This window comes from Crinia signifera, chromosome 12, assembly GCF_055691185.1.
Source record: "Crinia signifera chromosome 12, ASM5569118v1, whole genome shotgun sequence".
NCBI classification, from domain to species: Eukaryota; Metazoa; Chordata; class Amphibia; order Anura; family Myobatrachidae; genus Crinia; species Crinia signifera.
In genome coordinates this window covers 47,395,618-47,409,364 of record NC_139228.1, presented here as the reverse complement: position 1 = coordinate 47,409,364, position 13,747 = coordinate 47,395,618, and the positions used below count along the sequence as shown (strand labels likewise).

General features: G+C 38.3%; 1 protein-coding gene across 1 annotated transcript in view; it reads right to left on the bottom strand.

The window, feature by feature from the left end:
* LOC146049537 (uncharacterized) overlaps positions 1-13,747 on the bottom strand; it is a 160,182-nt gene that overhangs the window by 61,267 nt on the left and 85,168 nt on the right. The window lies entirely within an intron of this gene.

The following is a 13,747-nucleotide window of genomic DNA, read 5'->3' as shown; positions in this document are numbered from 1 at the left end:
TTCTGTTCCTGCTTATCTCAAGCAGTTATGTTCTGGCTTGTTTCCAGTACTCGCTTGCTATCCCGTACTCTGTAACTTTCCTCAGAAACCGTACATTCTGTGATTTCTCATAACTTTGCTACACACTCCCCTACAAGGCGACGTATAAGCCAACAGATGCTGTTATTCCCCTACCTCTGCACCAAATATTAACCAATCATGTAATTGAACCAGCGCCGTATGTTATGTATAAATATGTTGTTTTGTCATAATTAAATCAGAGTTACACCTTGCATACGTGGTCTCTGTTATTGATCTGTATATACGGGGTTAACTCTCACGGAATTCTAAGAAGTAATCACATTGAGGTCAAAAGGGTAATTATAGATGAGGACGAACCCCGATAACTAAGTAAGTATTGGGCAATTCTCCTTCACTTACCCACCACATTAGCAAGGAATCGGTACCTTTCTTGGACTTGAAGATTTATAAACATCAAGACGGCAATCTTCATACACAATTGTACAGAAAGGAGACCGCAACCAATTCCATCCTCCATCAAACCAGCGCCCACTTCCCCCCAACCGTGCAAAACCTCCCCAGGGGAGAATTCCTCAGGTTGAGGAGAAACTGTTCGGATAGGAAGATATTCGAGATACAGGCACAGGAATTAGCAGAAAGACTGGTGGAAAGAGGCTATAGCAAAAGATCGATTAAAAGAGCCCAAAAAGAAGTAGCTGGTACCAGGAGAGAAACACTGATCTTCAATAGGAAGAAGAAGGAAAACGCGATAGAGAAAATTCGCTTCGTTGGCAAATATTGCAATGAATGGAGACAAATTCAATCAATAATCCAGAAACATTGGTCGGTCCTCCTTCTTGATGAAGACCTGAATAAACTCTTGGATCCCAAAGTCGCAATGAGCTGGCGACGATCACCAAATCTAAGGGACCAATTAGTACACAGTCACTTCCTTGCAAAACCATTAAAAACTGAAAAAACTGTAGGATCTTTCCCATGTGGGAAATGTAAGGCCTGCCAATTCATGTATAAAAAAGATCGAATACAGGACAGGTATGGCAACACTATACAAATCCGGAACTTCATCAACTGTAACTCAACAGGAGTCATATATTGCATCGAATGCCAATGTAACAAAAGATATGTTGGGATGACCACCAGGGCCCTAAAACAGAGAGTTCTCGAACATGTGGGTACAGTGAGAAACGCAACATCAGATCTCACCAAATTCAAAAAATTGACATCAGTGGCACGCCATTTCCACCATGTGCACAACAACTCATTCACAGGCACAAGAGTATTCGGCCTGGAGAAGGTGAAGCTAGGCATCAGAGGCGGGGACCTACAGAAAACCCTACTACAGAGAGAAAGCGAATGGACATTTAGATTGAATGCATTGACCCCACAAGGCCTAAATGAGTACATAAACTATCAGGTTTTTATCTGAGGCCAGAATTACAATGTAGAGGGACCATCTTCCGGATCATCATAACATCAGACTACAGACTTTCTCAAAACAACATTCAATAAATATTCTTCTCTCAAACTCTGGATCAATTCCCCTTGACTACCATTGGCAGTATTTCACTCTCATTATCTCCTTCATTCTCATTCTCAGCCTCCCTATCTGGTCCTCTCTCCCCTTGGTCCTCCTGTTGGCATAAACCATACTCATTCCTGCAAAGTACAATCCAAGCTAGGAATGATGCCAATTAATATAGCAATTAGAGCTAGGACCTCCAGATTCACTGTATCTAGGTGTAGGGAATCCCCTGCATGTTACTTAAAGAAATAAATATGCATAAACCATCAGGCGGTATAACCATATTACAATATAAAAAATCAATAGGAATATATGGCCATAGGATATAACTTTCCTTCTTCTAAAAATTCCATATATACATTTTTTTTACTTATTTTTCACGTTTTTTTCAGTATTTTAAGTTTTGCACACTCAAACATACAATTTTTGTTTGCACAACACTCATTTTCTCAATTCATCTATATGATCACAAAAATAAGGGAACATATAGATCTCTTTTAGATAAGAATTTATATGTACTCACTTATATGAATACACAAGAACATTCACACCGAGTTATTAATATCACATATTCAAAAAAAACTTTTTGTATCACTGTTTAGGGTGCTATATAAAAAAAAAAAAAAAAAAAAAAATTTTGTCCCCCTTATCTAATAGTCACGGACACAAAACACATACACATATTTAATATTAATATTTCCTTATATTTATTGGTATTTTTCACATATCTCATAAAATATCCATAAATGAACTTTAATTTCTTATCCTTGTAAACCTTAACCACCCCTGTCAAGGGGAATAACTAAAATATCCTCAGAATGAGTATAGAACTACTTAATGGTCACACACATAAAAAGCCTAACACGTAATATAGTAAGAACGCATGCTATTATAGATTCATTGTAAAGCAAACACCTAGACTGGTAGGGATAAAGCGTCTTTCTGAAAACAGGCAGGGACTACGAAATCACGATCATTTGTGTGGAGGTAACTAAGCAACGCTCTATGCGCGAGTACTGGGGACACGTGGGGAAGCTCAGAGAGAGGACGTCATCACGTTCCTCAAACACACTTACACATACAGGAAGCGGGGAAACAGCGAGTCGGTCCCACGTGGGGCAGCCAGAGGAGTAACTATCCTATCAGGAGGAATGCGACCTCCTGCGTCACAGATGAAGGGCTAATACAGCGCTATAAAACAAGTCCAGCAGCAACACACAGCACGTGGGTGAACAAGCCTTAGTATTCAAGGCGAAACGCGCGTCCATCACGCAAATGCCTAAACTCTGATGGGATCCTACACATGATTTGGGACGGAGGAGACCTCGTAGCAGGGTCACTAAAAGGCTAAGTGAATCTCTTTATGTATAGGATGTTGAAAATGTTTCATTGAATTTGGCAACATTGTCTTTGGACAAAGTGTATCCGTGTCTGGATATCTTAGGCTAGTGTAACTTAGCCGTTTACATCCAGCTTGTATGCAAAATTGTCTCTATAATCCTCATATTGCATTGATACATTTTTTTGTGGTATCTTACCACTCATTTGGCAACATTTGTCCCAATTGGATGGAATGTTTAATGTGTGTAATTTTGGTCTGTGTCCTTAAGCAACTTAAGTGTGGAACATATTTGTGATTTTGCCAATAGAGCTGCCTTCTGGCATAAGTAGTATACCTCTGCCTATTAGACAACAGAGTATTCCACATGTGTATATATAGACCAGAGCCTGTGTATCTTAGGCCGACATACACATTGAGCAATTTTTATACCATATGTGGAACCCTGTAAATCCATTAGACCTACTGAATAGGCAGCACATTCTTCATGACTTGGCAAAATACATGCAAATAATATCAGTGCACTCCAGGCCTGTATGATCTATTCGCCAATATCTGGCATACACACTGAGCAATGTGTAAGGGGATTACCTGGCTGAAATATATACACACTATATAAGAGAACCCTCTTCTCAAATTGTTGCCAGTTTAATTAGTGTGTAATATTAGGTAGATATTACCAATACTATCTGGAAGCCTAAAGTTTGTCACTAATATGACATTGTTGAAACTTTCACATCCTGATTAGAGATCACCAGATTAATTAGCCTTCATAGAGAATATTTGTTAACGAGATTTAAAGGGAACAATTCCGGTGTATCCAAGGAAATTATCAAATAAATATAACATATTTACACTGTCCTCTCCTCTCTCGTCAAACTAGGGGACTCTCATTGCTGCCAGTCCCAGAGCAAGTACCCTTGCACTGGGTTAACTAACAGGGGTGCCCCTGGGTTCTGTCAGCAACAGCAGATCCCCATATTTTCTTTCACTCATCCAATAGAGATCCCGGTAATTGGAGGAAAACCTCTCAGTTCCGTTCACTGTCCTCCGGACACACGGCTGAGTAGAAAAGGTCCACCAAAGGAAATCTATTGGTGAGCTGCATTTATCTCTATTCTTACCTCCTCTCAATTCTTAAGCATGACTATATGAATGCCTCTATTTAAGAGGGTCATGAACAGAGGTATCCCATCAGAAAAAGCATAAGCATGTTAAGATTTCGCCGAGTTTTTAATTGCATTAGAAAAATATAAAAAAAATTGTTTTATTTCTATGATTTAATTTTCTTGAATTGTATCACTTGCACATTAAATTCAGCAGGGGATAACGAATGTCTCATAGGGTTGTGTTAACCCGCAATCTGAGGAACATCAAATATCCCCGCTGATACATTCACACATTTTTTTCATGTGGTCAAGTGTTGAGCTGGCAATATGAATGCACCCAGCTGTAATTAAACTGTCAATTATCATGTTATAATACATTCTATCAATAGATCATTTATAAAATATTTAAAGAGTGCCCCAAAAAGAGAGTCATCTTTTTTCTTTGTTTTTTTGTTTGGTACATATTTGTTAAGATGGAAATCGACCCACTCCGATACTCTCGAAGTTAATGAATCCACCCCGGACACAATTGGACGTCCGGGGGGCGCTGTTTTATTTTTATGTATTTTCGGTAATTGATATATTGTCGCCACCCTAGGTTTATTGTTTAACATGTATTCGAACTCGTCTTTGCATATACATTTTTCTGCTAGACCTCTATTTAATAAATCTTTTAATTCATCTAAAAACTCTAACGTGGGGTCTTTTGGCAGAATCCTATAAGATAATGGATCGGACAGTAACCTGAGCATCTCTTTGATGTAACTGTCTCTGTCCATTACTACTAGACCTCCTCCTTTGTCTGCTTGTTTGTATACTACATTTGTATTTGCTAGGAGTTCTTTTAATGCTTTATTTTCGTGTGGAGATAAATTAAACTTGTTTATTTTTAATTGGTCATGGATTTTTTCCAGGTCTTTTTTGACCAGTTGAAAAAACAAATCGACATTTGGTCCCCTGGATTCCACCGGGTAAAATGTGCTACGTTTTTTTAAACCTGTTTTATTTATTGGATCAATTGAGGGGGTTCCTATTTCTGTGATCTCATTTTTATTTTTTGTAAAATGCCGCTTTAATGTCAACTTCCTTATATACAGGTTTAAGTCGACATAAAGCTCAAATTTATTGGGTTTTGCTGCAGGGGCGAAAGAAAGCCCTTTCTGTAATAATTTTACTTGTTGTGCAGTCAATGTTATACTTGAAAGATTAAAAATACCTTTAGGCTCAATGTTCTCTAATTCAGGGTTCTTTTCTTGAACGTGGGTATTTTTTCCCCCTCTCTTGCCCCTTCGTCACGATTTCTTTTGCCCCATCGTTGTGGGTTCTGGACCTCCGGGGTTGGTTTGAACATTGAACCTTGGCGCTGATCTAAAAAATTACTGGTACCTGAAACGGATTGTAAAGGTTGAAATCTATTTTGTAGTGCAGGAGATCTTGGCTCCTGGACTGGATTTCTTCTCCATGCTTTTTCCCTATTTACCTTTGTCCATTTTAACGGGGTCTGCTGTTTAGGATATATTGCATCGTTCTGTCTATCTTCCCATTTTTTAACCCACTTTTGTCTTATCGGTTTGTAGGAGGATCTATTTTGTCTTGATTCGTTACGTTTTTTAAACCATGTTCTAGTTTGTTTGGTGTCATAGTCCTCCTTATCTCTTTTAAATTTTTTTACTTTTATTTGTATTACATCACTCTCTACTTTGATTATTTTTTCACTAATGTACACTTTAAATTCTGCTACCTCTGTAGGGTTTTTATTCTCTAGTTTAGCTTCTAGGTTTGCGATGTTGTTTTCAATTTCTTTTTGATTTTTCTTTTTTTCGCAAATAATTAAACGCATGAGTTTCAGGGAGCTTTCATCAAGAATTCTATACCATTCTTCTAAAAATTTTTCATTGTTTTGTCCGAATGAAGGTTCTTTAACCAAGCATAAACCTCTCGGTACACGTGCGCATTTAACATAATTTTCAATGGTTTCTATATCCCACCAGTTGCGCATTTCTTTGATTAATTGATATTCAAGGTCAGAGTATACATCACTATCCCCTATTATTCTGCTAAATAATTACGTCAGTGTTATGTCCCGCCGAGATAAATCGGGACTCATGAATTTTGGAATATTTTATATATTGTGTCTTCTTTCTCTTCTCATTTTTTGTATCAATTTCCCATTTATATATTGGGTTTACATCGATCGATTTTTTGAGTTTTTATTTTTTGATATGATTTTATGTTGTTGAAAACGATATATATCGATTTTTCATCGATGGTTGTATGAAAATGTTATCGTTTACACTGTTCTGTCTATCAAAAATGCTTTTTTAGCAGAAACCAATGTGGTTTAGATTAAGCTTTTTAAATAAGAATTCATGGAGGGAGATTCACATTGGTTCTAGAATGTGATCTTTTCCATGATGATATGTACACTTTAATATATGTATATGGGTCTGTTCTATTAAGAAGATCCAGTTCTGTTTTTACTATATACCGATCATACACAGTGTTGTATTCAGCCAGAGAATATAATCTTCTCTTTTGCTATTCTAATTGCAAAAGGAAATAGTTTTTTATTCCATCAGTTTATGCATCTTTATATGTATCAGTTATTTCATGTGAAAAATAGTTGCCTTTTGAAACATGCATTATGCCAGTGTTTTGTACTTAGGCTGCAAACGGTGTAATAGAGGTGAAAGCTGATGTAATGAGCAACACCTGTGCATATAGAATTTAAGAGGAGTCTGCCTGACGCTAGGCCAGCCCTCTGACGAAGTCCTCCGAGACGAAACCGGTAGGGGCTTGGCCTAGCGTCAAAGCGTGACCGTGGAGCCAGGAGAGAGTGTAACTACTCCAACTTGTGATTTATATGCTGTCTGAATTGCGGCTATTTGTTTGCCGCCGTCTGTGGTACGTCACCCATCCCTGTGTTTTTATGTGATTTTTAAATAAATATACTTTTGTACCAGCGATAATTTTGCACTATTGGAGCGCCCACCATATCTTTTCAGATATATAAATATATGTATATATTTTACTCTCTCAGAATCCCTGTTTTGGAAGGCAGAGCATAAATGTACACTTGCGTTTCTCTTGCAAACTTCATATAAAAAACCCATATATAGAGCATTTGGATATCGCACAGCTTTGGATATGACTGCATAATTTGTGTTTGTTTTTTATTTATTTATTTTTATTTTATTTTTAATTTTTTTGTTGTTTTTTTGTTTGTTTGAATGGTGTTATATTTGTTTGTCAGAATATGCATGCACATGTTTCATGTTGTATGATTTAGCCATCTTGAACTAATTAGGATACAGCCCTTATAAAACTAAAAGTGTTTACATACATGTTGGGGTGTGAGTGACTGATCGTCTGTCTAACTGTCATTTAATTAGCAACAAGCATAAGGTGCATATAACAGAATTGCTTGCAGTAATACATTTTTAAAGTGCTCAGAACAGGGTGCCTGCCTAGGTTATAAAAGTGGTATCATATTATTGTCCTGATAGGTGGTTATGATATTTTGACTTAGATTGAAAACAGGGAACTGAAAGCTGCATCTATATTAAACTTTAGCCAATAGAAGCACAGTTGTTTTACCTTTCTGCACAATGTTACACACTGCTTTACGCACGTGGATAAAGGCCACACCCACAGGAAGTAATTAATCCAATGGGAGGGAACAGTGGAAGGTTCATGGAGCGCTCCCCCCTAGAGGTTGTGGCAGAAAGGGAAGGTAAGAAATCGATCAAATCGATCGTTTCGATTTTAAGAAGGGCTAATTTTCATAAGGATAGAAGTTTAGATCCTGTCGCATGGAAGCGATTCCAAGTGACGAACGCTCATTGGCTACAGAAAAAGGTTATATAGATACAGTTAATATATGGCTTACAGTGTCACAAGAATTAGATGATGAGACAAGAAAAGTTAAGGAGTTGTCATTTGAAAGTCCACCCAAAGATGGGTTATCTGAGGCTAGGACACGCAAGCAATTAAGAATAAAAAATAAGTATCTTAAACAAAGACAGACAGTATAAAAATCCAGATAAAAATAATGGCATCCAAAGTAACTATAAAAAGAAATTAAAGTTTTGTTTTTATTTAAAAATCCTAGGAATAAATAAATATGTGCCCAGATCAAACAACTGATCTGAGAAAATAAAAAGCTTTATGTTTGAAAGTCTGCAAGTTGGTGATTTTGGAAAATGTATCCTGGCCAGGAAAATACTGTAAATGAATATCTTAATTTTCCCTATATTACTAATGAGCAGAATCAAATGTACAGTTTTGTGTTCAAAGTAATGAACTAAAATCATCAAATTTGTGTCATTACATGTGTGTAGTCATTTGTAATGTTTAATGTGCATGTCTAATTCATATGTATGCAATTATGATCTTTGCATTTGGTGAATTTTAATACTAAAGTGTATTTAAACATTCAGTATTTAACATTTAAGCATGTTAAGGATTTAACTGACTGCATGACAGCCAAAGGTCACGAAAGGTCACGTAGCTGCTCTATGTTGAACACTCAGTGTGTGTAACAGTGAATGTCTTTTTATGTTCAATGCATGTGATGTCAACAACAGCTGCTATTGAAGTAAGCTAGCTACAAGAATCATTTTTTTAGGATTGAAGCGCTGACTTTAAAATTGTCTTTTTCTTTTTCTTTTAGAAATCTGATCAGTATTTAAGTTGTATGTTTCATTTGTTTTTTTAAAACAATTATGTGACAGTAACATTTGTTGTTTTCTGTCTCCTTAGTAGAACGTTAAAGATACGAGCTGACTGCTATTTCTGTTCTCTTTTTATAGAATCATAGCAAACTTTTCAGTACAATTAAGTGTTTTTTTTTTTGCATATCAGATATTTCTTAATTTTCATTGGGTATTACTACTTGAATTTTTCCTTAAAGTAAGAAAATATGTGGATATATACACACACACACACACACACACATACTCAAACACATATGTGTGCATTTAATAAGAACTTAGTATTTGAAGGGAACGTTATACTTCTTTACTATGACATTATTTGGAAATTTAGTTTTACGTTAAAAATGCAGTGCTAAAATAAACACAGTTCCTATTGTTGTTCATATGTGACTATGGGGGTTATTCTAGTTCATTCTTTCTGACAAAATCCTTCTTAGATGGACAAAACCATGTGCACTGCGGGTGGGGCAGATGTAACTTGTGCAGAGAGAATTAGATTTGGGTGGGTTTTTTCTTCAAAGTGAGATCTATATTGCAGTGTAAAATCATGCAGTCAGTATTTTCCCTGCACAGAAACAAAAAAACTCACCCAAATCTAATTCTCTCTGCACATGTTACATCTGCCCCCCTGCAGTGCACATGGTTTTGTCCATCTAAGAAGGATTTTGTCAGAAAGAATGAACTAGAATAAACCCCTATGTTATCTTTCATAGCCTAATATGAACAATGATACTTTACTGGAACATTGTTGCAAGCCACAGAGTGGCTCATTTCTGTTTTGGGTATTTCGTTAGAAATGTTCTGTTCTGTGTTTAGTTTGTATGGTCTCTCTGGATTAGCTTTCCAGGTTTTGCATTAGCTTTTGGGGTTTTGCCTTATTCACTTGTTCTTGTATTTGTGGGCACAGCTACTCCTATGGATCTATAGCTTGAGTGTTCTGTTAGGCTGCACAGGTGTAGCTTGTGTGCTCATTAGTGGACTTTATAGTCTGTTTTGTGTCATTTGTGGGTATAGGCAGTTTCTCTCCCCGTCATCTATTACAGATTTTGCTGAAGTTATCCTCCCAGATTGGATCACATCCCAAGTACCGGACAAGCTGTGGTCTAAGGGGAAGATGGACACTGGCAAGCTGAACGTACAACCTGTCCAACTGCAACTAAAGCCAGGAGCAGTGCCAGTATCCGTAAGGCAATATCCACTGAATCCTAATCAAAGAGTCGCCATCACCAAGCAACTACAAGCTTATCTTCAGTCCGGCATCCTTGTTCAAAGTAGATCTCCAGGGTCGACGTCTTTGTTTCATGAATGATTCATGACCTTAGAGAGGTCAACAAGAGACTGTTAATTAATTGTCCCATTGTGCCTAATCCACACACCTTGCTGAATCAGATCCCACCATCAGGGGCCTGGTTTACGGTGATCGATCTGGCAAATGCTGTGCCCATCACTAAAGACTCTCAAGAACTGTTAGCTTTTACACATGATGGCAAACAATACTGCTGGACACGATTACCCCAGGGGGCTGCTAATCGTCCCAGTGACTACTCTGAAGCCATGTCACTGGTTTCTCCAGGCTTGAAGACCCTTTTTTCTCAGAAGAAACTCAGCTTATCCAGTATGTCGATGACCTCTTGTTAACTACTACAACTCAAGACAAATGCCAACAGGAAACAGTGTCTCTACTCAAGTTCCTGGAAGAACAAGACTGCAGAGCTTCAAAAGAAAAACTACAGCTCTGTAAGCAAAAAGTCATCTATCTTGGACATTGTATCTCTCAAGGCATCAAACACCTGACAGAAGACAGAAAGCAGCTAATACTGCAAGCCAAAGTACCAAAGACTGTGAAACAAGTCAGGTCATTCCTGGGCCTGGTGGGCTATTGCAGAGACTCGATACCTCTTGCATCAGTTTACATGCAAACATTATACAAGGCCATCAAAACAGAGGGTCCACATCCAACAGATGAAGACATAGCTCAAGCAATTCAGCAACTAAAGTTGGCCATTGCTTCTTTACCTGCCTTAGGCCTGCCAGACTATTCTAAACTTTTCACCTTATATTGCCATGAGGAAAGAGGACATGCTTTGGGAGTGTTAACACAGATCCACGGAACAAGACAAAGACCTCTTGCTTACTATTCCAGCAGGCTTGACAATATCATCCAAGGATCACCTACATGTATTAAAGCTGTAGCAGCGGCTGCTGTATTGAAGGACAAGTGCATAGACATTGTTCTTAATCATGAACTAACTATAGAAGTGCCACATGCTGTTACAGAAATCCTACAACAAGCAAGAACCAAACATCTTTCAGCAGCTAGACTCACCAAGTACGAAGTGTCCCTATTGTGTGCAACCAACATGACAATCAAGAGGTGCACTACCCTCAATCCTGACACTCTTACCAGCTCTGTTGTCGGAACAAAAGGAGTATGAACATCAATGTTCAAAAGGAGGGAGAATGAGGGGACAATTCCTTCTGTCAGCACAGTATCATCTAACACAGCCCAGAGAATGGAAGTCGATACAGAAGCTGAAAGTGAGGACAAAAAAGGAAAATACTAATACTTAAAATTTTTCCCATGACTGTCTTGCTTTGATGGAACAAGAAACCCAAACATTGCCACACGTCCAAGATATGCCCATACCCAATGCTCATTACGAACTATATGTTGATGGGTCCAGATACTATGAAGATGGCAAGCCCTACACTGGATATGCCTTCACTAATGACACTGAAGTAGTAACTTCTGGAGCCCTACCAGCACACTTATCAGCACAAGCAGCTGAACTTGTGGCCCTTACTAAAGCATTGGAGCACGCAGAGCATACAACAGCGAACATTTATACAGATTCCAGATGGGGAGTGACAATGGACTATGGATTGATCTGGAAAAGCAGAGACTTTAAAACAGTTACAGGTAAACAGATACAGCATGCTGACCTCATTAAAAAACTTTTTCAAGCATTAATGAAGCCACACAAAGTTGCCATCATAAAGATTCAAGCACACACAAAGAATCAAACAAAAGAAACAAGAGGAAACAATCTTGCAGATGCAGAAGCTAAGAGAGCAGCAAAAGCCCAGCCAGTAGAAAAAAAAGACACTACTTGGTTGTGACGGAAACGGAAGAACCACAACACATGGCAGATATGCAGCAATTAAAGAAGTTCCAAGACCAAGCAGGTCCAGTGGAAAAAGCAGAGCGGCAAAGGAAAGGAGCGGCAAAAGATGAAGAAACAGAGCTCTGGAAAAAAAAAAAAAGATGAACTGTTATGTCTACCCAGAGTACTATACCCTGCCATGTGCCAAGTCACTCATGGACAGACCCACCTTGGGAAACATCAAATGACTGCCATTACTAAAGAGAGATGGATTGCTCCGGGATTCCAATCAGCAGCAGCACTTCATACACAAGCATGCTGGATCTGTGGAACAAGCAATCCAGGGATAAGAGTAAAAACTCCACAAGGGGCAATACCAAAAGCAACAGCTCCTTTTCAGAGACTGCAGATTGACTACATTCAGGGGCCTAAGTGTGGAATGTATGAATATGCACTTGTAATAGTGGACATTCTATCAAAATGGGTGGAGGCTTCCGCTGTAGCAAAGGCCACAGCAAGGAATACAGCTAAGAAAATCCTCTCAGAAATTGTCTGTAGATATGGTGTCCCAGATGTCATTGAGTCAGATGGGGGACACACTTTACAGATTCTACAGCAGAAAACAATCCGCATCATCTCCAGCCAGGAGATTGGGTGTATCTTAAGAGACATGTTCGGAAATCGCTTGAGCCCAGATATGATGGTCCATTTCAGGTCCTACTGACTGCACCAACATCAGTGAAGCTACAGGGGAGGGACACATGGATTCATGCCTCCCATTGTAAACGATTACAAAGTTAAGTTTGAAGATGCAGTTTGCTGAGATGTTATTGGGGCCCAAACCCGATAAAAGTCTATGGGGATGTATTATGTGTTTGGCAACCACAATAGTGGCAATAATATGGTTATGTACAATACTAGAGGCACCAGATTAAGTTAATAACAATAGTACAGTACAAGTTACCTCTATAGTCTATCCCAAACCACATTATGTGAGAAAAAGGGAAGTAGTAAGCCCTAACCATGAATGTAGGAATTTACCACTCATCTCAAGGTGTATTTGTGAGTATTGTGGACAGCCACCTGAGGAAACAGGCATAGAATGATGTAAGGCCCCTACTGGAGAAAACCAAAACATGTTGTTGCAATTGCATAATTTGGTAGGGAATGCCCTTAATACTACGAACTGTTGGATCTGTTCACATGGTCCTACTTCAGGAGGGGGAGGAGAGTGGACATTCTTCCCCATCACATTTGATGAATGAGACAGGAAGCAATTCCAACGAGTTTGTAATTGATAGTCTAACGACAGAAAGAGGTTTGGATAACTTAAGGAGAATGTGGGACAACATACCTCCAATTCTCCCAAAGAATCTATATTATTTATGTGGGAAATACGCCTACAAGTGGTTTGTTTATGGCGACTATGGGAATTGCACCCTAGGACGCATAGTACCTGCAGCACAAGTGATAAATCATGAAGATCTAAAAAATTATAGGATTATGCATACTTGCTTATATTTGCTTTCAAGGTATTGATGTGTGTTTTCTCTATTTGTCTAAAACAGTGTCAGTCCGCAGCATCTACAACCAAGTTCAAGAAACTCATACCTGGAAGGACACAGAAAGCAGAGCATCAGTCTATTCCGATGGATGTGAGCCAACGGCCAGTTGCCCTCTGACTTTAGGGGGAGAAGCTACCCTTTCTCAGGGATATAACCATCTGATGAGACTAATCCTTTGCATAGTTAGGCAGTTTGAATTGTAAGATGTCCGACCACTATGAGTTTTTCTTATATTTATAATAGTTTTTTTGTATTTTTTCTTTGTTTACTACTGTATGTAAACAATGTAATCTCAATTGTAATGTTTAATTATTATAAAAAGGAGGGAGTAAATGATAGCGTTTATCTTACTCAACATTATATTACTTATAC